The sequence below is a fragment of the Borostomias antarcticus genome (genome assembly GCF_949987555.1).
Source record: "Borostomias antarcticus genome assembly, chromosome: 3".
Classification (NCBI taxonomy): domain Eukaryota; kingdom Metazoa; phylum Chordata; class Actinopteri; order Stomiiformes; family Stomiidae; genus Borostomias; species Borostomias antarcticus.
Window position 1 is genome coordinate 17,945,591 of NC_140236.1, and position 24,835 is coordinate 17,970,425.

Sequence of the window (24,835 nt, forward strand, 5' to 3'; positions counted from 1 at the left end):
CAAATCCCAACTGACACTGAGCATCCTCTCATTCACTTCAATGGAAAGGCATGTTGGCTTCAAACAGCTCTCTCTCAAAAAGTATAAAGGTCACAGCCTAGATTTTGACACCGTATGAATCCTGAGAAAATGCTGAACATTTTAGGCTATTATATGTCCGTGTAGCTTAAAAACTGTAGGCATTGCGACAAGTTAGAAAAAGAGTAAAAATGCAAAATTAGCAGCTCAAAAGCTAGAGTGTGTTGCCATACGTTTCAATGAGGAGCGCAGTTGCCGAACAAATCGTCATACAGCGAAAACTATAAGTCATACGGCTTAGATACTTACATTGTACGAATCAGCACAGTTGTGTGAACATTTTGATGTATAATATGTGTGTGAGCTTTCAAAACTGTAGGAGTGCCAGCAGTTTACAAAATGTGTGAATATTTTCAAAGCAACTGCTGCCACCACTCTAAAAACATAACATTTCTGAACATTCCAAAAGCATTTCAAGCAGTTTCAATAGGACAAAAAAATGTTTTAAAACTTAAATTTCTTAAAAACTATAACAAATATCAAAAATCTGAATGGATCCGTTCAAGAGCTAAACATGAACATTTTAAAGTTTGAATGAAGTTTCTAGGACAAAGTATGAAGAACTAGTTAACGTCCAAAAAAGCGGGGAGAATAATAATAATAATAAAGAAAGAAATAGTGGGAATATCACAAGTTGGGATAGCTTCTGCAAGCTAGCCCACCTAATAATAAAGAAAGAAAGAAAGAAAGAAAGAAATAGTGGGAATATCACAAGTTGGGCTAGCTTCTGCAAGCTAGCCCACCTAACTAGAAAATTGCATTTCCTGCAGAAAATGCGTGTGAATGCTGAGCAGCTGAACGGAATAGCACAAGCATTGCTGAAAATGCCTGAATCTGAAAAATCTGAAATGTCAAATGCATCACACCTGAATGGTTGAAAATCCTGTAAGCTGAAAAGCCTGGAAGATGAAAAACCTTGAAGCTTAGCTGAACTGTGAAACTGGCAGAATTGGAAGCTGAAGTGCATTACATAAAGAAGCTAGAACTTAAATACATTGCTACAAAAGCTGGAAGATAAACTGTTACACTGTAATGATGGAAAGTATTGCTAAAAAGATTGGAAGCTGAAAAACCTGGAAGCTGAAATGTGAAATTGGCAGAATTGGAAGCTGAATTGCATTGCCTAAAGAAGCTAAAAACTTAAATACATTGCTACAAAAGCTGGAAGATAAACTGTAATACTGTCAAAGCTGGAACATGGAATAAATGATGGAATATATTGCTAAAAAGCTTGTAGGCTGGAAAACCTGGAAGCTTAGCTGAAATGTGAAACTGGCAGAATTGGAATTGCATTACCTAAAGAAGCTAAGAACTTAAATACTTTTAAACTTTTCAACCTGAGTAGTTTAAGCCTCGAACTGAGCCTTAAGCTTGAAATATGAGCAATAGAGTAATACTGTCAAAGATGGAATAAATGATGGAATGTATAGCTTAAAAGCTTGGAAGCCTGTCGGGGACAGTACAGTGATCTCTGGGCAATCTCTATGCACCAGATGGTGAGGACCGTGTGTCTCTAGCCCACATGGGCTGAGTTCTGTGGTCCATAGCGTGGATAGTGGCGTGGTGGAAAGGCTCAGCCCCCTTGGTCACCTTTGGTCAGGAGCAGTGCATTGACCTCCGGGCAATCTCCTTGGTGAAGACCGTGTGTCTCTAGCTATCTCAGGGGCTGAGTTGTGGGTCTGTGGTGTAGATAGTGGCGTGGTGGCGAGACTCCGCCTCCTTGGGTCACAACCTGTCGGGGACAGTACAGTGACCTCTTGGCAATCTCCATGCACCCACCCGTGAAGACCATGTGTCTCTAACCAACTCACGTTCTGAGTTGTGGTGTCCGTGGCGTGTTCAGTGGCGTGGTGTCAAGACTCCGCCCCCTTGAGTCAGAGCCGGTCGTGGACAGTGTAGGCCGCACCAGGCTACCTACCTGCCTTCACCAGTGAAGACCGTGTGTCTCTAGCCCACATGGGCTGAGTTCTGTGGTCCATGGCGTGGATAGTGGCGTGGTGGAAAGACTCCGCCTCCTCGAGTGAGAGCCGGTTGGGGGCAGTGCATTGACCTGCTGGCAATCTCCTTGCAACCACTGGTGAAGCCTGTTTGTCTCTAGCTCACTCAGGGGCTGAGTTGTGGGGTCTGTGGCGTGGATAGTGGCGAGGTGGCAAGACTCCGCCTCCTTGGGTCACAACCCGTCGGGGACAGTACTGTGACCTCTTGGCAATCTCCATGCACCCTCCAGCGAAGACCATATGTCTCTAGCCCACTCAAGGGCTGAGTTGTGGTGTCCATGGCGTGTTCAGTGGCGTGGTGGCGAGACTCCGCCCCCTTGGGTCAGAGCCGGTCGTGAACAGTGTAGGCCGCGCCGAGCTACCCACCTGCGTTCATCAGTGAAGACCGTGTGTCTCTAGCCGCCTCAGAGGCTGTGTTGTGAGGTCCGTGGCGTGGTGGCGAGACTCCGCCCCCTCGGGTCAGAGCCCATAGTGAACAGTGTAGGCCGCACCGGGCTAACCACCTGCCTTCACCAGTGAAGACCGTGTGTCTCTAGCCATCTCAGAGGCTGTGTTGTGAGGTCCGTAGCATGGTAGTGGCGTGGTGGCGAGACTCCGCCCCCTTGGGTCAGAGCCGGTAGTGAACATTGTAGGCCGTGCCGGGCTACCCACCTGCCTTCACCAGAGAAGACCGTCTGTCTCTGGCTGCCTCAGCGGCTGTGTTGTGAGGTCCGTGGCGTGGTAGTGGCGTGTTGGCGAGACTCTGCCCCCTTGGGTCAGAGCCGGTAGTGAACAGTTTAGGCCCCGCCGGGCTACCCACTTGCTTTCACCAGTTTAGACCATGTGACTCTAGCTGCCTCAGAGGCTGTTGTGAGGTCCGTGGCGTGGTAGTGGCGTGATGGCGAGACTCCGCCCCCTTGGGTCAGAGCCGGTCTTGGACAGTGTAGGCCGCACCGGACTACCCACCTGCCTTCACCAGTGAAGACCGTGTGTCTCTAGCCACCTGAGAGGCTGTGTTGTGAGGTCCTTGTTGCGGATAGTGGCGTGACTGCGAGACTCCGCCCCCTCCGGTCAGAGCAGGTCGGCGGCAGTGCACTGACATCCGGGCAATCTCAATGCACCTTACAGTGAAGACCGTGTGTCTGTAGCTCACTCAGGGGCTGAGATGTGGTGACAGTGGCGTGGATAGTGGCGTGGTGGCGAGACTCCGCCCCTTTGGGTCATAGCCGGTCTTGGAGGGTGTAGGGCGTGCCGGGCTACACACCTGCCTTTACCAGTGAAGACCGTGTGTCTCTAGCCACCTGAGAGGCTGTGTTGTGAGGTCCGTGGCGTGGATAGTGGCGTGATGGCGAGACTCCGCCTCCTCCAGTCAGAGCAGGTCGGGGCAGTGAACTGACATCCGGGCAATCTTCATGCACCCAACAGTGAAGACCGTGTGTCTGTAGCTCACTCAGGGGCTGAGATGTGGGGACAGTGGCGTGGATAGTGGCGTGGTGACGAGACTCCGCCCCCTCGGGTCAGAGCCGGTCGAGGATAGTGTACTGCTCCCCGGGCCACACACATGCAACCAACCGTGAAAACTGCGTCTTTAGCCAACTCAGGGTCTGAGATGTGGGGACGGTGGCGTGGATAGTGGCGTGGTGGCGAGACTCCGCCCCCTCGAGTGAGAGTTGGTCTGGGGCAGTGCATTGACCTCTGGGCAATCTCCTTGCACCCACTGGTGAAGTCCGTTTGTCTCTAGCCGCCTCAGAGGCTGTGTTGTGAGGTCCGTGGCGTGGTAGTGGCGTGGTGGCAAGACTCCGCCCCCTTGGTTCAGAGCAGGTCTTGGACAGTGTACGACTCTTAGGGCCTCCCACCTTCCCCCACCGGCGATGACCCTGTGTCCTTATCCCACTCAGGGTCTGAGTTGAGGGATGCGTGGCGTGGATAGTGGCGTGGTGGCGAGACTCCGCCCCCTTGGGTCAGAGCTGATAGTGAACAGTGTAGGTTGCGCCAAGCTACCCACCTGCCTTCACCAGTGAAGACCGTGTGTCTCTAGCTGCCTCAGAGGCTGTGTTGTGAGGTCCGTGGCTTGTTAGTGGCGTGATGGCGAGACTACGCCCCCTTGGGTCAGAGCTGGTCTTGGACAGTGTACGCCGCTCTGGGCCTCCCACCTGCCCCCACCGCCGATGACCCTGTGTCCTTAGCCCACTCAGAGTCTGTGTTGTGGGGTGCGTGGCGTGGATAGTGGCGTGGTGGCGGCACTCCGCCCCCTTTGGTCAGAGCCGGTCGCGGGCAGAACAGTGACCTCCGGGAAATCTCCATTCACCCACCAGTGAAGACCGTGTGTCTGTAGGTCACTCAGGGGCTGAGATGTGAGGACAGTGGCATGGTGACGAGACTCTGCCCCCTCGGGTCAGAGCCGGTCGTGGACCGTGGAGGCCGCACCGGGTTACCCACCTGCCTTCACCAGTGAAGATCGTGTATATCTAGCCACCTCAGAGGCTGTGTTGTGAGGTCCGTGGCGTGGTAGTGGCGTGATGGTGAGACTCCGCCCCCTCGGGTCAGAGCAGGTCACGGGCAGTGCAGTGACGTCCGGGCAATCTCCTTGCACCCACCAGTGAAGACCGTGTGTCACTCAGGGTCTTAGTTGTGGTGTCTGTGGCGTGGATAGTAGCGTGGTGGCGAGACTCCGCCCCCTCGGGTCAGAGCCGGTTGTGGACAGTGTAGGCCGCACCGGGCTACCCTCCTGCCTTCACCAGTGAAGACCGTGTGTCTCTAGCCACCTCAGAGGCTGTGTTGTGAGGTCCGAGGCGTGGTAGTGGCGTGGTGGCGAGACTCCGCCCCCTGGGGTCAGAGCCGGTCGAGGACAGTGTACTGCTCTCCGGGCCACCCACATGCTCCAGGCCACCCACATGCACGCAACTGTGAAAACTGTGTCTTAAGCCAACTCAAAGGCTGAGATGTGGGGATCGTGGCGTGGATAATGGCGTGATGGCGAGACTCCATCCCCTCGGGTCAGAGCCAGTCAGGAGCAGGTCAGTGACCGCAAGGCCTTTCCCATGCACCCCTCATTGGAGACTGTGTGTCTATAGCCCACTCCGTGGGCGAGCAGTAGCAGTGGAGATTTTGTATGGAAGTTGAAGTGAGAAGCAGTTGCAGTGAGAAGCAGTGTGTTTGTTATAAGTACAGCTACTGTAGTACTACACTGAAAATTGATTTAACCACTCACCATAACTCATAGTTTTATTGAGTGCAATAGCTGAAAGAGTAGAAAAGGTATTAATATGAGTTTACAGCCTGAAAAAGAGTCATTCTGAATATTTTTTTGAATATAAGGAAGGTAGGAAGGAAGGAATGAAGGAAGCAGGGAAGGAAGGAAGGAGGGAGGGAAGGAAGGAAGGAAGGAAGGATGGAAGGCAGGAATATGAATGCTACCACAGTAGTCATAAAAGGGTGCCTGTACAGAGAGCCTGCGCGTGTCCCCAAATTCAAATCCCAACTGACACTGTGAGCATCCTCTCATTCACTTCAATGGAAAGGCATGTTGGCTTCAGACAGCTCTCTCTCAAAAAGTATAAAGGTCACAGCCTAGATATTGACACCGTAGGAATCCTGAGAAAATGCTGAACATTTGAGGCTATGATATGTCCGTGTAGCTTAAAAACTGTAGGCATGGCGACGAGTTAGAAAAAGGGTAAAATTGCAAAATGAGCAGCTCAAAAGTCAGTGTGGGCCCATACGTTTCAATGGAGAGCGCAGTTGCCGAACAAATCGTCATACAGCGAAAACTATAAGTCAGACGGCTTAGATACTTACATTGTACGAATCAGCACAGTTGTGTGAACGTTTTGATGTATAATATGTGTATGAGCTGCAAGCTAGCCCACCTAACTAGAAAGTACATTTCCTGGAGAAAATGTGAGGTGGGCTAGCTGCTGCAGCTGTATGTAACAGCTACTGCTAGAACTACTATGGACCAGGCAATCTCCATGCACCCACCGGCGAAGACCGTGCGTCTCTAGCCCACTCAGGGGCTGAGTTGTGGGGTCTGTGGCGTGGACAGTGGCATGGTGGTGAGACTCCGCCCCCTTAGGTCAGAGCCAGTCAGGGACAGTGTACCCCTCTCCGGGCCACCTACCTGACTCAACCGGTGAAGACCGTGTGTCTCTAGCCCACTCAGGGGCTGAGTTGTGGGGCCTGTGGCGTGGATAGTGGCGTGCTGGTTAGGCCCCGCCCCCTTGGGTCACAGCTAGTCGGGACAGTACACTGACCTCTGGGCAATTTCAATGCATCCACCAATGAAGACTGTGTCTCTAGCCCACTCAGGGGTTGAGTTGTGGGGCGTGGATAGTGGCGTGGTGGTGAGACTCCACCCCCTCAGGTCAGAGCCAGTCGGGGACAGTGTACCCCTCTCCGGGCCACCTACCTGACTCCACCATGAAGACCTCCGGGCAGTCTCCTTGCACCCACTGGTGAAGACTGTGTGTCTCTAGCTCAATCAGGGGCTGAGTTGTGGGGTCTGTGGCGTGGTGCCGTGACCACCACGCCACCACGAAGAGAAAGAAAGAAAGAAAGAAAAAAAGAAAGAAAGGAAGGAAGGAAGGAAGGAAGGATGGAAGGAAGGATGGAAGGATGGATGGATGGATGGATGGATGGATGGATGGATGGATGGAAGGAAGGATGGAAGGATGGATGGAAGGAAGGAAGGATGCAAGGAAGGAAGGAAGGATGGATGGAAGGAAGGAAGGAAGGAAGGAAGGATGGAAGGAAGGAAGGATGGAAGGAAGGAAGGATGGATGGAAGGAAGGAAGGAAAGATGGATGGAAAGATCAAAAGGTAGAGTGTGGGCCCATACGTTTCAATGGAGAGCGCAGTTGCCGAACAAATCGTCATACAGCGAAAACTATAAGTCACACTGCTTAGATACTTACATTGTAGGAATCAGCACAGTTGTGTGAATGTTTTGATGTATAATATGTGTGTGAGCTTTCAAAACTGTAGGAGTGCCAGCAGTTTACAAAATCAAAGCAACTGCTGCCACCACTCTAAAAACATAAAGTTTCTGAACATTCCAAAAGCAGTTTCAAGCAGTTTCAATGGGACAAAAAATAGTTTTAAAAGTTAAATTTCTAAAAAACTATAAAAATTATCAAAAATCTGAATGGATCCGTTCAAGAGCTAAACATTATGAACATTTTAAAGTTTGAATGACGTTTCTAGGACAAAGTATGAAGAACTAGTTAAGGTTCAAAAAAGCGGGGAGAATAATAATAACTAGAAAGTACATTTCCTCGAAAAAATGTGAGGTGGGCTAGCTGCTGCAGCTGTATGTAACAGCTACTGCTAGAACTACTATGGACCAGGCAATCTCCATGCACCCACCTGCGAAGACCGTGCGTCTCTAGCCCACTCAGGGGCTGAGTTGTGGGGTCTGTTGCGTGGACAGTGGCATGGTGGTGAGACTCCCCCCTCAGGTCAGAGCTGGTCGAGGACAGTGTACCCCTCTCCGGGCCACCTACCCGCCCGCACCGGTGAAGACCATGTGTCTCTAGCCCACTCAGGGGCTGAGTTGTGAGGCCGTGGCGTGTATAGTGGCGTGGGGGTGAGACTCCGCCCCCTCAGGTCAGAGCCAGTCAGGGACAGTGTAGCCCTCTCCGGGCCACCTACCTGACTCAACTGGTGAAGACCGTGTGTCTCTAGCCCACTCAGGGGCTGAGTTGTGGGGCCCGTGGCGTGGATAGTGGCGTGCTGGTTAGGCCCCGCCCCCTTGGGTCATTAGTCGGGGACAGTACAGTGACCTTTGGGCTATTTCAATGCATCCACCAATGAAGACTGTGTCTCTAGCCCACTCAAGAGTTGAGTTGTGGGGCCCGTGGCGTGGATAGTGGCGTGGTGATGAGACTCCACCCCCTCAGGTCAGAGCCAGTCCGGGACAGTGTACCCCTCTCCGGGCCACCTACCTGACTCCACCATGAAGACCTCCGGGCAGTCTCCTTGCACCCACTGGTGAAGACTGTGTGTCTCTAGCTCAATCAGGGGCTGAGTTGTGGGGTCTGTGGCGTGGTGGCGAGACCACCACGCCACCACGAAGAGAAAGAAAGAAAGAAAGAAAGAAAGATGGAAGGATTGAAGGAAGGAAGGATGGAAGGAAGGAAGGAAGGAAGGAAGGATGGAAGGAAGGAAGCAAGGATGGAAGGATGGATGGAAGGAAGGATGGAAGGATGGATGGATGGATGAAAGAAAGAAAGAAAGTAAGAAAGATGGATGGATGGATGGATGAAAGAAAGAAAGAAAGAAGGATGGATGGAAGAAAGAAAGAGAAAGAAAGAAAGAAAGAAAGAAAGAAGGATGGATGAAAGAAAGAAAGATGGATGGATGGAAGAAAGAAAGAAAGAAAGAAAGAAAGAAAGAAAGAAAGAAAGAAAGAAAGAAAGAAAGAAAGATGGATTGATGGATGAAAGAAAGAAAGAAAGAAAGAAAGAAAGAAAGAAAGAAAGAAAGAAAGAAAGAAAGAGAAAGAAGGAAGGAAGGATGGAATGAAGGAAGGAAGAAAGGATGGAAGGAAGGAAGGAAGGAAAGAAAGAAAGAAAGAAAGAAAGGAAGGAAGGAAGGAAGGATGGAAGGATGGATGGAAGGAAGGAAGGAAAGGAAAGGAAGGAAGGATGGATGGATGGAAGGAAGGAAGGAAAAATGGAAGGATGGAAGGATGGATGGAAGGAAAGGAAAGGAAAGGAAAGGAAAGAAAGAAAGAAAGGAAGGAAGGAAGGAAGGAAGGAAGGAAGGAAGGAAGGAAGGAAGGAAAGAAGGAAGGATGGAAGGAAGGATGGAAGGAAGGAAGGATGGAAGGAAGGAAGGAAGGGAAGAAAGGAAGGATGGATGGATGGAAGGAAGGAAAGAAGGAAAGAAGGATGGAAGGAAGGAAGGAAAGGAAGGAAGGAAGGAAGGAAAGATGGAAGGAAGGAAGGAATGAATGAATATGAATGCTACTACAATAGTCATAAAAGGGTGCCTGTACAGAGAGCCTGCACGTGTCCCCAAATTCAAATCCCAACTGACACTGTGAGCATCCTCTCATTCACTTCAATGGAAAGGCATGTCCGATTCAGACAGCTCTCTCTCAAAAAGTATAAATGTCACAGCCTAGATATTGACTCCGTAGGAAAAAGAAAATGCTGAACATTTTAGGATATGATATGTCCGTGTAGCTTAAAAACTGTAGGCATGGCGACGAATTAGAAAAAGGGTAAAAATGCAAAATTAGCAGCTCAAAAGGTAGAGTGTGGGCCCATACGTTTCAAAAGAGAGCGCAGTTGCCGAACAAATCGTCATACAGCGAAAACTATAAGTCACACTGCTTAGATACTTACATTGTACGAATCAGCACAGTTGTGTGAATGTTTTGATGTATAATATGTGTGTGAGCTTTCAAAACTGTAGGAGTGCCAGCAGTTTACAAAATGTGTGAATATTTTCAAAGCAACTGCTGCCACCACTCTAAAAACATAAAGTTTCTGAACATTCCAAAAGCAGTTTCAAGCAGTTTCAATGGGACAAAAAATAGTTTTAAAAGTTAAATTTCTAAAAAACTATAAAAAATATCAAAAATCTGAATGGATCCGTTCAAGAGCTGAACGTCATGAACATTTTAAAGTTTGAATGAGGTTTCTAGCACAAAGTATGAAGAACTAGTTAAGGTTCAAAAAAGCGGGGAGAATAATAATAAGAAAGAAAGAAAGAAAGAAAGAAAGAAAGAAAGAAAGAAAGAAAGAAAGAAAGAAAGAAAGAAAGAAAGAAAGAAATAGTGGGAATATCACAAGTGTGGCTAGCTTCTGCAAGCTAGCCCACCTAATTATCCTAGCCAGCTAGTTCCCAAGCTTGTTTGATAACCTTCTTTGATTCAGACATACCGTATGCCTGATACAGTCCACTGACCAGTTGCTGGTTAACTATGAGGCAGGATCCCAGCCGACCGTTGAATCCCCCCAACCCGCAACGGAGGGTTATCAACTCGGCTGGGACTCCCCCCCTCATCGCTAACCCGCAACTGAGCCATTTAAGCTAAAGGTGGTTAGCTAGCTCGATCGTGAAATTACTCAAACTTATTAAATATGACACCAATAAGCACACCGGTGCCAATAGTTAGCTTAATCTTGATATAACTAAGACATCTGCTAAAAAAAATAATTTTTCTACCGACAGATTTAGCTACAATGTTTCAGCCCACCTCCGTCCTAATAGCTAATAGAGTTGAAGACGCTAGTATCAGCTACTTCCTCGCACTAGTCATCACTTACACCACCTCCCAGGGTGGTGTAAATATTTAGTTGTTACTAGGAACTAGTCGTGAGTGGTGCAACCCATTTAAATTTAGTAGTGACCAAATCTCGAGTTAGTCAACACTTAGGCTACCTATCACCACTTAGTAACGACTGGTGCAACCGGCTCCTGGGTGTTAGGGTTAGTAGTTGACTGATGAGCTGGGTGTTAGGGTTAGTAGGGGTGTTAGCGTTAGTACTTGACTGATGAGCTGGGTGTTAGGGTTAGTAGTTGTCTGATGAGCTAGGTGTTAGGGTTAGTAGTTGTCTGATGAGCTAGGTGTTAGGGTTAGTAGTTGTCTTTGAAAGGACCTGAGAAAATGCATATGCAGGATCTCTCATGCCTGCCCTGTGTGTGTGTGTGTGTGTGTGTGTGTGTGTGTGTGTGTGTGTGTGTGTGTGTGTGTGTGTGTATGCATGCGTGCGTGCGTGCGTGTGCGCGTGTGTGTGTGCGTGCGCGTGTGTTGCTGCAGGGTCTCATGCCCAGGGCCATCTGGGAGATATGCGAGGCCCTGTGTGAAATAGGCATTGCGAGGCCTTTATGCTCTATGCATGCACGTCTTTTCTTCCACATGGCACAAAATACACACATCATGCATCTTCCAGGGTTGTGACGTAGCCCACCATACGCTGCACTGCTCAGACAAGACAGGGCTGCCAAGTTTGGAGTGAGATTGTTTCTCTTAGTCACAAGCATGCCTGACGCAAGGCCCGGGGAGACCGCCCCTGAGGGCATCTGAGGGTTTGTCCTTGCTGCCGCTGTAGAACACATGCAACTTTCTGTCTGTCTGTCTGTCTGTCTGTCTGTCTGTCTGTCTGTCTGTCTGTCTGTCTGTCTGTCTGTCTGTCTCTGTCTGTCTCTGTCTGTCTCTGTCTGTCTCTGTCTCTGTCTCTGTCTCTGTCTGTCTGTCTGCCTGGCTGTCTCTGTCTGTCTGTCTGTTTGTCTGGCTGGCTGGCTGTCTGCCCGTCTGTCTGCCTTGCTGGCTGGCTGTCTGCCTGCCTGTCTGTCTGTCTGTCTGTCTGTCTGTCTGTCTGTCTCTGTCTGTCTGCCTGCCTGGCTTGCTGGCTGGCTGTCTGCCTTTCTGTCTGTCTCTGTCTGCCTGTCTGTCTGTCTTCCTGTCTGTCTGTCTTCCTGTCTGTCTGTCTGTCTGTCTGTCTTCCTGTCTGTCTGTCTGCCTGGCTGTCTGTCTGCCTGGCTGTCTGTCTCTGTCTGCCCTCCCCCTCAGGAACCACTGACCCACTGAACTGTGTGAAAACAGGTGCATGCGTGTGTGTGTGTGTGTTGTAGCGGGGCACACTGTAGGTCACAGATGAGCTGGTAGCATGTCCACTCATGTGAATGTCAGCACAGTAGAATTGTCCTACAGAACCCTGGGGATATTTGAGTTCTAACTGACTGTTCTAGGCAAATTGCAGCGTGTTATAACATTTGAATATGTGCTGTAAAAGCCTGTTGCTAATCTCTTCTACACATATTTACACAGCGCAGTGGGGCTGGAACACTCTCTAACGCTGCTGCTTCATGGTCACTGCTCCGGGTGCAATACTGGACTACACACATCTGACATCATTCACACACTCACACATCAGCCTTTCTATTAACCTGTTGTTTTATTGTGGATATTGTGCATGTTTTTATAGTGTGTGTGTGTGTGTGTGTGTGTGTGTGTGTGTGTGTGTGTGTGTGTGTGTGTGTGTGTGTGTGTGTGTGTGGCAGGCCTGCTTGGGCATGCTGGTGTGAGCAGTAACAGTAACATGAGGCCAGCAAAGAGTCAGACCTGTGGAATGTGTGTGTGTGTGTGTGTGTGTGTGTGTGTGTGTGTGTGTGTGTGTGTGTGTGTGTGTGTCTGTGTGTGTGTGGCAACTCTAGGAATTCTGCACCCCTTATCCACTTTCTCTCCTCTAAAAAAAGAATGCAGCATCAACATGCCTGATTATGAATGAAACTGTACATTAGAATCATGAGCTTAACCTGGACAATAGAGTCATGAGGAAACATGGTGTTACAACAGGTTTCTAAGGTTTATCCATGTGTGTGTGTGTGTGTGTATGCATGTGTGTTTGTCTGCAGGTGTGTGTGTGTGTGTGTGTGTGTGTGTGTGTGTATGTGTGTCTGTCTGCAGGTGTGTGTCTGTGCAGGTGTGTGTGTGTATCTGTGCAGGTGTGTGTGTGTGTGTGTTTCCATGCAGGTCTATTACCATGGCCCCAGGTTAGGCTGTGATGTTCAGGAGGTATTACTGAGGAATGTTCCCTCTGAGTGTGGCTTTCAGAGAGCAGAGGAGGGGAGGAGAGAGCAGGGGAGGAGGGGAGACGGGGAGGAGAGGAGGAGGAGGGGAGAGGTATGTGTCACGTGTGGGTGTGTGACGTGGGTGTGTGACACACATCCGCACACAGGTATTCCCTATGAGACTGAATCTAGGGCTTTTAGTGCTAATGACGGGATATCCTTCACCACACTCTTTCTCTCTCTCTCTCTCTCCGTCTCTCTCTCCCTCTCCTGTTTTGTCTGGAACCCTTAATTGAAAATGAGAGTTCCTCAGAGTCGCTGGTTAGTGGCTTGTGTCTTGGCTTTGTTTAGTCTGACTCCACCCTGAGGGACGGGGGAGAGAGGGAGGACAGGGGAAGAGAGGGAGGACAGGGGGAGAGAGGGAGGACAGGGGAAGAGAGGGAGGACAGGAGGAGAGAGGGAGGGACAGGGGGAGAGAGGGAGGGACAGGGGGAGAGAGGGAGGGACAGGGGGAGAGAGGGAGGGACAGGGGGAGAGAGGGAGGACAGGGGGAGAGAGGGAGGGACAGGGGGAGAGAGGGAGGGACAGGGGGAGAGAGGGAGGGACAGGGGGAGAGAGGGAGGGGGATGAGAGGAGAACAGAGGGAAGGAGAGAGATGAGAGGAGGAAGGTGAGAGGGTCTATGGGAAGTCACATGGCTGTGAGGAGGAAAGGCTCAGCTTCCTGCTTCCCATCCCCTCTTCCTGATTGTAGAGTAAGTGGGTGGAGTCTGGACAGGGGGAGGAGTCTTCTATCTGGAGGGGGAGTCTCCCAGGTTGTTGCTCAGTTACTTAACCTCACACACTCAGCTCACACACACACACTCACGTTCGCTGGAATAGAAGCAGTCGTGGAAGATTTCCTAACTTCTCTGGAAGACAGCTGTGTTCTGAGGTTCTAAGGTTCCAGTGTTCAATCTAGTGTTCCAGCGTTCCAGTCCAGACCTTTGCTGCTGGGGATCCCACTAGCCCCAGACAAACGTAAGTAAGTCAACCCAGAGAGTTCTCACCGTGAGCAGAACTGAGGGCAGCACTTAGACCAGGGTTCTGTCAGTGTTATCAGAACAGATCAGGGTTTAGACCAAGGTTCTGTCAGTGTTATCAGAACAGATCAGGGTTTAGACCAGGGTTCTGTCAGTGTTATCAGAACAGATCAGGGTTTAGACCTGGCTTCTGTCTGTGTTATCAGAACAGATCAGGGTTTAGACCAGGGTTCTGTCTGTGTTATTGGAGAAGGGTTTAGACCAGGGTTCTGTGAGAGAGAACAGCGATAAAGAACTTATTGAAGGTAAAGAACAAGTAGTATTCAAGATTCAGAAATCTTTATTGTCCATTCCCTGTGGAAAATAAATGCTGATAAAACGTATATTAGACAGGACGTTCCAGACATACTGGAACACAACAGGTTAAATCAGGTTCCCCCCTGCGATATACACACACCTCAGGCAGCTTGGCCTTGCATCTAATGGAAGCTTGCTAATCTAAAAATACTGACCTTCATTTTAATATTTGGCAGGTTCTCTTCCACAATGTAATAGGGTAGATGACCGACAGACATAGAAGCAGACAGACAGGCATCTCTGAGAAAGCATTGTTAAGTAGTATCAAATATATCAGGCAGTCAGAGATTTGAGATTCAGTACTCCACATTTTAGACACAGTTGGTGGAATGTTTTGTCTTTGGTGTGTGTGTGGAGTACGGAGAGCAAAGCATATCTCATCGCCAGGCATTGGGCTAAAACAATTGCCTCTCACACACACATACACACACATAGACATACTGTACTCTCACATATACACACATTCACAAGGGCACTTCCACTTGGACTTTGGAGAGGGTCTCTGCCTGTGAAGAATAACCTGGGAGTCAAGGGGTTAATCATTGGAAGATGACTCTTAGGAGTGTGTGTGTGTTGGGCTGTCAGTTTCATAGCCAGCAGTGTGTACAAGGCAGCGAGGCGACGCCGCACAAGCCCTCCCCTCCACTAGCGAACAGCCTGACTGTGTAGGAGCAGTGACTGTGGTGTGTGTGTGTGCGTGTATTTAGCTGTGGTGTGTGTGTGTGTGTCTTTAGCTGTGGTGCGTGTGTGTGTGTGTATTTAGCTGTGGTGTGTGTATCTAGCTGTGGTGTGTGTGTGTAGTTGTGGTCTGTGTGATTGCTCTATGCCTGCATGTCTTTGGAATGCAGGCTCAGCTCTGAGTGGAGTTCTGTACTCTTTTGCTCTCCCTCAAGGCTGTTATGGATCTGTATAGAGTAGATCTGGTGTTATAGATCTGTATAGAGTAGATCTGGTGTTATAGATCTGTATAGAGTAGATCTGGTGTTATATATCTGTGTAGAGTAGATCTGGTGTTATAGATCTGTGTAGAGTAGATCTGGTGTTATAGATCTGTATAGAGTAGATCTGGTGTTATAGATCTGTATAGAGTAGATCTGGTGTTATAGATCTGTATAGAGTAGATCTGGTGTTATAGATCTGTATAGAGTAGATCTGGTGTTATGGATCTGTATAGAGTAGATCTGGTGTTATGGATCTGTATAGAGTAGATCTGGTGTTATAGATCTGTATAGAGTAGATCTGGTGTTATAGATCTGTATAGAGTAGATCTGGTGTTATAGATCTGTATAGAGTGGATCTGGTGTTATAGATCTGTATAGAGTAGATCTGGTGTTATAGATCTGTATAGAGTAGATCTGGTGTTATAGATCTGTATAGAGTAGATCTGGTGTTATAGATCTGTGTAGAGTAGATCTGGTATTATAGATCTGTATAGACTAGATCTGGTGTTATGGATCTGTATAGAGTAGATCTGGTGTTATATATCTGTGTAGAGTAGATCTGGTGTTATATATCTGTATAGAGTAGATCTGGTGTTATAGATCTGTATAGACTAGAGCTGTTGTTGTTGATCTGTATTGAGTTCCGGCTCTGGTAGCTTTGGTTCTGTAGCTCTGGCTCTCTGGTAGTTGTAGTTTTGCAGCTCTGACTCTCTTGTAGTTGTAGTTCTATCCTCTGGCTCTCTGGTAATTTTAGTTCTATAGCTCTGGCTCTCTGGTAGTTGTAGTTCTATAGCTCCCTGGTAGTTGTAGCTCTGGCTCTCTGGTTGTTGTAGTTCTATAGCTCTGGCTCTCTGGTAGTTGTAGTTCTGTAGCTCCCTGGTAGTTGTAGCTCTGGCTCTCTGGTTGATGTAGTTCTATAGCTCTGGCTCTCTGGTAGTTGTGGTTCTGTAGCTCCCTGGTAGTTGTAGTTCTGGCTCTCTGGTTGTTGTAGTTCTATAGCTCTGGCTCTCTGGTAGTTGTAGCTCTGTAGCTCTCAGTTCACAGAGGTGGAAATAGAGCACTGTGTGAGGTCACAACTCTGGAGGACACACACACACTTCCTGTTGAGAGATGCGTCATTAATTCCTTCTCACCCCCCTCGTGTGTCCCCACCATCCCTCCTCTTCCTCCTCTCTCCCTCTCTCTTCCTCTATTTTCCTCTCTCTCTCTCTCTCTCTCTCTCTCTCTCTCTCTCTCTCACGTGTTGCTGACTGTAGTGTATGTGTGTGTGTGTGTGTGTGTGTGTGTGTGTGTGCGCCCTCCTCCCAGGAACTGATAGATATTATGGGAGAAGCAGATCGCTCCCAGACCAGAATTCCACTCTAATTGCCCCTAAGGGCTCTCTGGTCATACTCTCTCTCTTTATCTTTTTCTCTCTCTCTTTCCCTCTCTCTCTCTTTCTGTCTCTCTTTCTCTGTCTGTCTCTCCCTTTCCCTCTCTCTTTCTCTCTTTCTCTGTCTCTCACTTTTTCTTTCTGTCTCTTTCTTTCTATCTCTCTGCCTCTCTCTATCTCTCTCTTTCTGTCTCTCTCTGTCTCTCTCTCTCTCTCTCTCTCTCTCTCTCTCTCTCTTTCATTTCAGCTTGGGACTGCTGGGGTTTCCCTCTGCTTCTCAGCATTCTTTGTGGCTAGTAGGGACAGGCACTATATTATTATTCTCCACACACACACACTGATGTGTTCATATAATTATGTGCTAATATGGTGGTTGGAAAGCTGAATTGGGTCTTTAAGCAGAGAGTGTGGTGGTTGTGTTGTGTGTTGTAATGTGTTGTGCGTTGTGTTGTAATGTGTTTTGTTGGGTTCTCTCTGAACTCTGATCAGCCAGGGTCCCCACACACACACACACACACACTAGGGCTGCACAATATATCGTTTAAGCATGGCCATCTCAATGTGCACATGCGGAATAGTCACATCGCAAGGGCCTGCCATGTTTTCCTCTTTTTCCCCTGCTATGTTAACTCAAAACATGTCATGCTACAAACTTTTTGCTCAACTTTTTAATTTTGATGACTGTCAAAAACTAAGAGACGCATTATTAGTAGGCGTTTTGGAACGCAGTCAAGACACTTGGCTACCGGTGTAAGCAGACGCGAGGATCACTGTTTAGTTCTAACCTCATATAGGACATAGGCCTGTATGTTTACAAGTTTGCTTATTTCTGTTTTAAACAAACAAAATATATTGCGATATATATATAGCAAAAAATTGCATCACTGCAATGTATGTTTTTGTCAATATCGCCCAGCCCTACATGCACACACACACAAACAAACACACACACACACAGCCCAGCATGCCACTCTCAGCCAGCCAGCATGCCACGGGAGGTGTGTTTTTGTTTCCGATGGGAAGTTATTCCTGTCCCTTCCTGACACACACACACACACACACACCACAGTTGTCAGGTCAGTGAGTCACTTGTCTAGATCTATTCACACCTCTGGTAGTGGTGGGGCTATGCAGCAACACGCCCGTTTACTCTCCTCCACCATCCATCCAACCATCCATGCATCCATCCATCCATCCATCCATCCATCCCTCCAACCATCCATCAATCCATCCATCCATCCATCCAACCATCCAACCATCCATCCATCCATCCATCCATCCCTCCAACCATCCCTCCAACCATCCATCCAACTATCCATCCATCCATCCATCCATCCATCCATCCATCCATCCCTCCAACCATCCATCCATCCATCCATCCATCCATCCATCCATCCATCCATCCATCCATCCATCCATCCATCCCTCCAACCATCCATCCATCCATCCATCCATCCATCCATCCATCCATCCATCCATCCATCCATCCATCCATCCAACCATCCATCCCTCCAACCATCCATCCCTCCAACCATCCACTAGGGATGCACCGAAATTTCGGTAACAGAAATTATTCGGCCGAAAATAGCAAAAATGCATTTTCGGTGTTCGGCAAAAACAGTGAAAAAAACGATCATTTTTACAGAATAATACATGTCGTTTTTTGACGACACAATGACGTGATGCGAGCGAGAAATAAGCTCATCTGATGCATCGCTTGCAGACGTTATCCCCTTAATTGTGGCACTAAAACGTCTTCTAAGCAAAGAGGTTGAAACAGACCACGGAGTGAAAACGGCTAAAAGTAGGCTACACTCAGAGGCTGTCAACACACGTTTTAGTCAGGCGGACACCGAGCCACTATAGTACATCGCTACTGTACTTGATCTGCGATATAAATATCATTACTTGAACGTGGGGAAAAGCAGCGCACACGAGAGGTGATCCAGTCTCTGTTGGATTTGATGGAGACGCCACTTGGTGATGGAGTGGGGGCGCGCAGCACAGAGTGCGCGTTGCAACAGAAAAGGCCCCGTACAACAGATGAGGCACGCTCACCCTCGCTCTTTGATATGTTTGACGAGAGCCTCGACAAGCGCAACCGCTCAACAGTTAGACAGTTATCTATCAGAAGTCCCCATCCCCAGGAGCGATAACCCTCTCGGATATTGGAGGACCAATCAAGGCCGCTTTCCCAACTGGCACAGATGGCACGCAAGTAGGCTACTTGTCTGCTCCATGCACAAGCACAGACAGCGAGAGCCTGTTTAGCGCTGCATCTCATGTCATTGACGCAAAGAGGAACTGACTTTCATGTGAGAAAGCAGAGAAGCTACTGTTCATAAAGAAGAACCTGTCACTTTTTCTGAAGAAGTAGAACAGGCTTATGTTGTCTAAAAGGGCGATTATTCATTTGTTGTGGGTTTATCCCATATGCACTTTTTAGTTTTAGCCATACAGAGAAGACATATTATATAGTGTAGTGCCGAAGAATTGGAGTCGGAGGCGGAGTGTCGAACAATGGAGCTAACTTCACTTTATTGTGAGACATCAACAGAACGTTTCATTAACCCGTCTAACAACTCGCAGAGCGAGATAAAACATCCCGAAAGTCCGCCTAAGATAAGAGATCGTGCGGAACCAATTAACCTCACTCAAGTACCGTAGGTGAATTATGTAAACCACCACACAAGCCCCCCCAGAATTCACCCATAGTCAAAATACTCGCGCCGGGGAGGGACGACAGCCCGACCCCGGCGGGTGCACACAGCAGGGGCCGAAGGGGGAGGGGCCGCGGGCGCAGCTGCGCAGTCCATAGGGTCAGGGGCCAAGGGCGCCGACGGGGCCAAGGGCACCCCGGCAGGGGGGCGGGGCAATGGAGGACGACCCCGGCGTGGGGGCAGAGCCAACTCCAAAGGCCGGGAAATGTCCACGTGAGCGGGCTTAACCCTGTCGATGGAAACGGTCTCAGGCCTACCACCAATGTCCACGACCAGGCCCTTAACCCCATGCTCCAGGACCCTGAACGGGCCGTCGTAAGGGGGGCGTAGGGGCCCGCGGTGGGCGTCATGGCGAATGAAAACAAAGTCCGCCAAGCGCAGGCTGGGGGAGACCCGGGAAACAGGGGCGCCATGCAATGACGTGGGGACCGGTGCGAACCTCTCGGCGGCCTCCAGCAGGGAGGATCGTTGCCGGGCTGCAGACCAGGGGGCCGTGGCGACCGGAATGAAATCGCCGGGGACCCGCAGTGCCTGGCCGTAGACAAGCTCCGCGGACGAGGACTGCAGGTCTTCCTTGGGGGCGCACCTGAGGCCGAGCATGACCCATGGGAGCTTATCCACCCAATTGCCGTCCGTCAAGCCGGCGCGCAGGGCCGCCTTCATGGAACGGTGGAACCGCTCACATAGACCGTTCGCCTGGGGGTGATAGGCGGTAGTGCGGTGCAGCTTGACCCCCAAACCCTCAGCGACCGCGTTCCAGAGCTCCGAGGTAAACTGTGAGCCCCGGTCGGAGGAGAGGTCGGACGGGGTCCCGAAGCGTGCGACCCACGTGCCGATGAACGCCCGGGCCACGTCCGCAGACGCTGTCGAGGAGAGGGGAACGGCTTCGGGCCAGCGGGTCGTCCTGTCCACCATGGTGAGCAGGTAGGTGAAACCGTGCGAGGGGGGGAGCGGACCCACTAGGTCAATGTTGACATGGTCAAACCTCCTCTCGGGGACAGCGAAAGGTTCCAAAGGGGCTTTGGTGTGGCGGTGCACCTTAGCGCGCTGACAGGCCACACACGAGTCCACCCAGGACAGCACGTCCTTCTTAAGACCACGCCACACAAACTTCTGGGCCACCAGTCTCACGGACGGCTTCCTGCCGGGGTGGGAGAGGTTGTGCACCGCCTCGAAAACAGCCCGCCGCCAGTTCGCAGGAACTAGAGGCCGAGGCTGGCCAGCCGAGAGGTCGCACAACAGCCTGACGCCCGAGTCACCGACTGCGACCTCCTCCAGGCGCAAGCCAGTGTCCGAAGCCTTGAGGGCCCGCACCCCGTCATCAGACGCCTGGTCCACGCCCATACGAGCGTAGTCAAGGCCCAGCTGCACCGTGCCGACAACCGCCCTGGAGAGGCAGTCCGCGACCACGTTGGACTTGCCGGCGATGTGTCGGATGTCCGTAGTGTACTCGGATATGAATGACAGCTGGCGCTGCTGGCGGGCGGACCATGGCTCGGCCACCTTGGACATGGAGAATGTAAGGGGTTTGTGGTCCACATACGCCGTAAACTCACGGCCCTCCAGAAGGAAACGGAAGTGGCGGATCGCCAGCCAAAGGCCGAGGAGCTCCCTGTCAAACGTGCTGTATTTACGCTCCCTGGGGACCAGCTGACGACTGAAAAAGGCGAGCGGTTGCCAGGCGCCATCGACCCACTGCTCATACACAGCGCCAACGGCGTAGTCAGACGCGTCGGTTGTGAGAGCGACAGGGGCCCCAGGGGACGGGTGGGCCAACAACGCGGCCTGGCTCAACGCGGTCTTTGTGGCCTCGAAGGCTCCTTCCGTTTCGGCCGTCCATTCGATGTCCTGGTCGGGGGTTTTGCCCTTAAGGGCCTCGTACAGCGGGTGCATGGTGTGGGCCGCTCGGCGGATGAACCGGTGGTAGAACGTCACCATCCCCAGAAACTCCCGGAGTCCCCGAGCCGAGCGTGGGCGGGGAAAGGCGGAAACGGCCTCCACCTTCGACGGGAGGGGGGCGGCCCCGTTCTTGTCGATGAGATGCCCCAGGAACTGGATGGAGGGCACCCCGAAAACGCATTTCGCCGGGTTGACGATCAGGCCGTGCTGGTCAAGCCTTGTGAAGAGGTCGTGGAGGTGCCTCAGATGCTCCTCTTCTGAGGAGCTGGCGACGAGGATGTCGTCTAAGTAGACGAAAACGAAAGGCATGTCCTTGAGCGCTGAATCCATTAGCCGCTGGAAGGACTGGGCCGCGTTTTTGAGTCCAAACGGCATCCTCAGAAACTCGAACAGCCCAAAAGGCGTGACCACAGCTGTCTTAGGAATGTCCGAGGGGTGCACTGGGACTTGATGATAACCACGCACCAGGTCCACCTTGGAGAACAGGAGCCTGCCCGCCAGGTGGGCAGAGAAGTCCTGAATGTGGGGAACAGGGTAGCGATCGGGCGTAGTGGCATCATTCAGGCGGCGGTAGTCGCCACACGGTCGCCACCCGCCGTCCGGTTTCGGGACGATGTGGAGAGGCGAGGCCCACGGACTGTCCGAGCGGCGGATAATGCCCAGGCGCTCCATGTTGGCGAACTCGGACTTAGCGACCGCCAGCTTCTCAGGGTTGAGCCGCCGCGCCCTAGCATGGATCGGGGGGCCCTTGGTCTCGATGTGGTGCTCGACCCCATGTTTAGTTGAGGCGGAGGAGAAGGTGGGCCGTGTCAGGCTGGGGAACTCACTGAGGAGGAGCTGATATTTGTCACCCTCCGAGAGCGAGCTGGAGAGACCGCCGTATGTCGCCTCGTTGCGGACACACGCGAACGAGGAGAAAGTCAGTGCGTCCACCAGGCGGCCGTTCTTAACGTCCACAAGCAGCCCGTGGGCGCACAAAAAATCAGCGCCGAGGAGAGGAAAGGAGATGTCGGCAGTGACAAACTCCCACGTAAATCGCTGACCCCGGAAACACAAGTCCACAGTCTTTGTGCCATATGTGCGGATAGGGGAGTCGTTAGCGGATGTCAAGGGCGGTCCTTGAGCCCCGCCGGCGGTGTCGGCCGCTGTAGTGGGCAGGACGCTCCGCTGGGCGCCGGTGTCGCAGAGGAACTTGCACCCGGAGAGGGTGTCCTTGATGAAAAGCAGCCGGTTCGTCGTGCCCACGCTCACAGCCGCTACTGAGCGCAGGCTTTGGCGTTTCCCCCCGCGTTGTAGTTGCAAGGGGAGCGGCACCTCTTCGCTTTTGCGCCAAAGCGGGCGTGGAAGTAGCACAAGCCTGTGCTAGCGAGGCCGTCGGTGGCGATGGGGCCCCTGATAGAGGACGCACCAGCGCCTGGGGGCGCGTAACTGCGTGTCGGGGCCAGCATCTCAGGGGCGAAACGCTGGGTGGCCAGGAAGAACCGGTCAGCCTCCTCAGCCAGCGCGCGGGGCTCAGTAATAGTAGTGTTAGCGAGCGCTGTCTGTACGTGCGGCGGCATGTGACGAAGAAAAAGCTCTATGAAAAGGAAATTGGGTTCTTCTGCACCCAGCAGGTTCAGCATAATTTCCATGTGGTCAGAAGGCTTGCTGTCTCCCAGGCCATTCATCGCGAAAAGACGTCGGGCTCGTTCTGGCCGTGACAGTTCGAAAATCTTTAGGAGATGAGCTTTGAGCCCTGCATATTTATCCCGGGCTGGGGGAGATGTAATGAAACTTACTGCTCTTGCCGCAGTGGAGCTCCCGAGTGCCGAGACAACGTGGTAATAACGTATGGAATCGTCTGTGATCCCACGGAGGGCGAATTGAGCCTCCGTCTGCGCGAACCACGCTGCCGCGGACGTCTCCCAAAACTCCGGCAATTTAAGAACGGCGGTATTTGCCATGTTCGGTTCAGTCTCGGAATCTTCGGGACTGACGTCGGGGTCACCAGTGTAGTGCCGAAGAATTGGAGTCGGAGGCGGAGTGTCGAACAATGGAGCTAACTTCACTTTATTGTGAGACATCAACAGAACGTTTCATTAACCCGTCTAACAACTCGCAGAGCGAGATAAAACATCCCGAAAGTCCGCCTAAGATAAGAGATCGTGCGGAACCAATTAACCTCACTCAAGTACCGTAGGTGAATTATGTAAACCACCACAATAGACAGATTTTCTTTCAGCAGTTAGTCGAGTAGGCCTAATATAAGCTATTCACGGAAAACGTGCTTAAAGATGGCGAAATAACATTTTATTGTACAGATTTATTTATTTATTTTCAGTTATTGTGCTTTGTTGGTATACTGTAGCCTAATGTCTGCTCTGAATGTAGGCTATATTCATAAAGAAGTGGAATGTAGGCTATTGTCTTAAAGGGCAATTTTTCAATTGTTATGGGTTTATCCCTATGCACTTTTTGTTGTAGCCCCACAAAGACAGCTGTTATATAGACAGGCAGTCGAGTAGGCCTAATATAAGATGTTCAGGGAAAACATTCACTCAAAGATGGCCAAATAAAAAATTATTTATTTTCAGTTATTGTGCTCATTTGTTGGTATAGCCTAATGTCTGCTGGAAGTTTGTTTTCTCTTTATCACCTTGTAGTTTTCTTCTTTGAAAAGCCTGGTCTGGTAGGACTGCATACTCTCATTGTTTGCATCACATCACGTCCATACGCGCAGTTTGACTTTTTGATCAGGGGGGGCAGTCAGTCCCAGCCCCCCCCCCCCCCCCCCCATCAAATAGGGATTATAGTGGTATAAATACGAGCCCTGCACGGACATGGGAATGCGCATATTCTGTTACAGCTGCATGATTGACCCACAACATTTAAAAACATAGTGCTTATTATTTCCAATATCCACGTTTCGTTCAACTGCGCCTCCGCTGCGCGTCCATTAGCACAGAAATTTGGAATTCGTTTCAATATAGCCCAGGCCTACTTCAAACAATATTTTCCAATAAATTCTTCCAAAAACTAAAACGGAATGTATGCTACGCCTTTCATGCTTCAATGTCGGGATGTGTCATTATAAACAGCGTATTAGAATCCAGCAATTGCCTCTTCACATGTAGCCTATCTGCATTTATATCAAAGAATAATCACCAAAAGAATAATAGTGCGTACATAATCGATTTGACAACTGGACAATGGATACGTTGCACAGATATGCAGTATCCAACAGTTCGTTCATGGCTAGCAATGGTAGGCCTACAGCTATGGGATTAGCTCATGTTTGGGTTGCTGTCAAAGCTGCCACTCTTATGTTGCTATAGCCTACAATTATCAGAACAATATGAACATTGTTGAAAGTTTTCCATCCACCCATAACTGGATGAGGAATCAGCACAATCAATTCTCACGCAAGCAGGAGCCGTTCAGGTCATTTCTCTGATCCGGTCGCAACCCAGTCTCTAGAATACATGTTTTGGACGCGTTGCAGACAGTTTGCGCATCTGGCCACCAGGGGGGGCAGTGCCCCCCCTTGCCCCAGCCAATCTGCGCGCCTGATCACGTCATAATCTGTCACTCAGTCAGTGATTATAGATCTCCATGTCCAGGTTCAGAAGACAATGAGATGGATGGAGAGATGGAGAATGGATTGGGAGGGATAATGATCATTAGTTAGAATGCCTTGTAATACAGATTACAGACAGACAGACAGACAGACAGACAGACTGACAGGCAGACAGCCCCAGGACAGGTCTGTCCAGTGCTGGCTAGATTATTACCACTGTATGATAATGATGTAGCCTGAACGCCATCTGTGGTGATCTGGTGTGGGTGAGGAGGTGAGGTTGTGGTAGGGCTGCTCGATTAATCGGATTTTAATTTAGATTACGATTTGGGCTGTCAACGATCATTAAAACTAAATAATCGCCATAAAACAATTTTGCACAAATCAAGCGC

The 24,835-nt window shown here is 50.3% G+C and overlaps 1 protein-coding gene across 1 annotated transcript in view; it reads left to right on the plus strand.

Moving 5' to 3' along the window:
• Nucleotides 1-13,495: 13,495 nt before the first annotated feature.
• Nucleotides 13,496-24,835, plus strand: part of LOC311329746 (protein FAM110A) — a 19,890-nt gene continuing 8,550 nt past the window's right edge. Inside the window, exon 1 of the mRNA XM_084461655.1 lies at nucleotides 13,496-13,596. The gene's annotated coding sequence lies outside the window, so the exon portion shown is untranslated. The remainder of the gene's footprint in view (nucleotides 13,597-24,835) is intronic.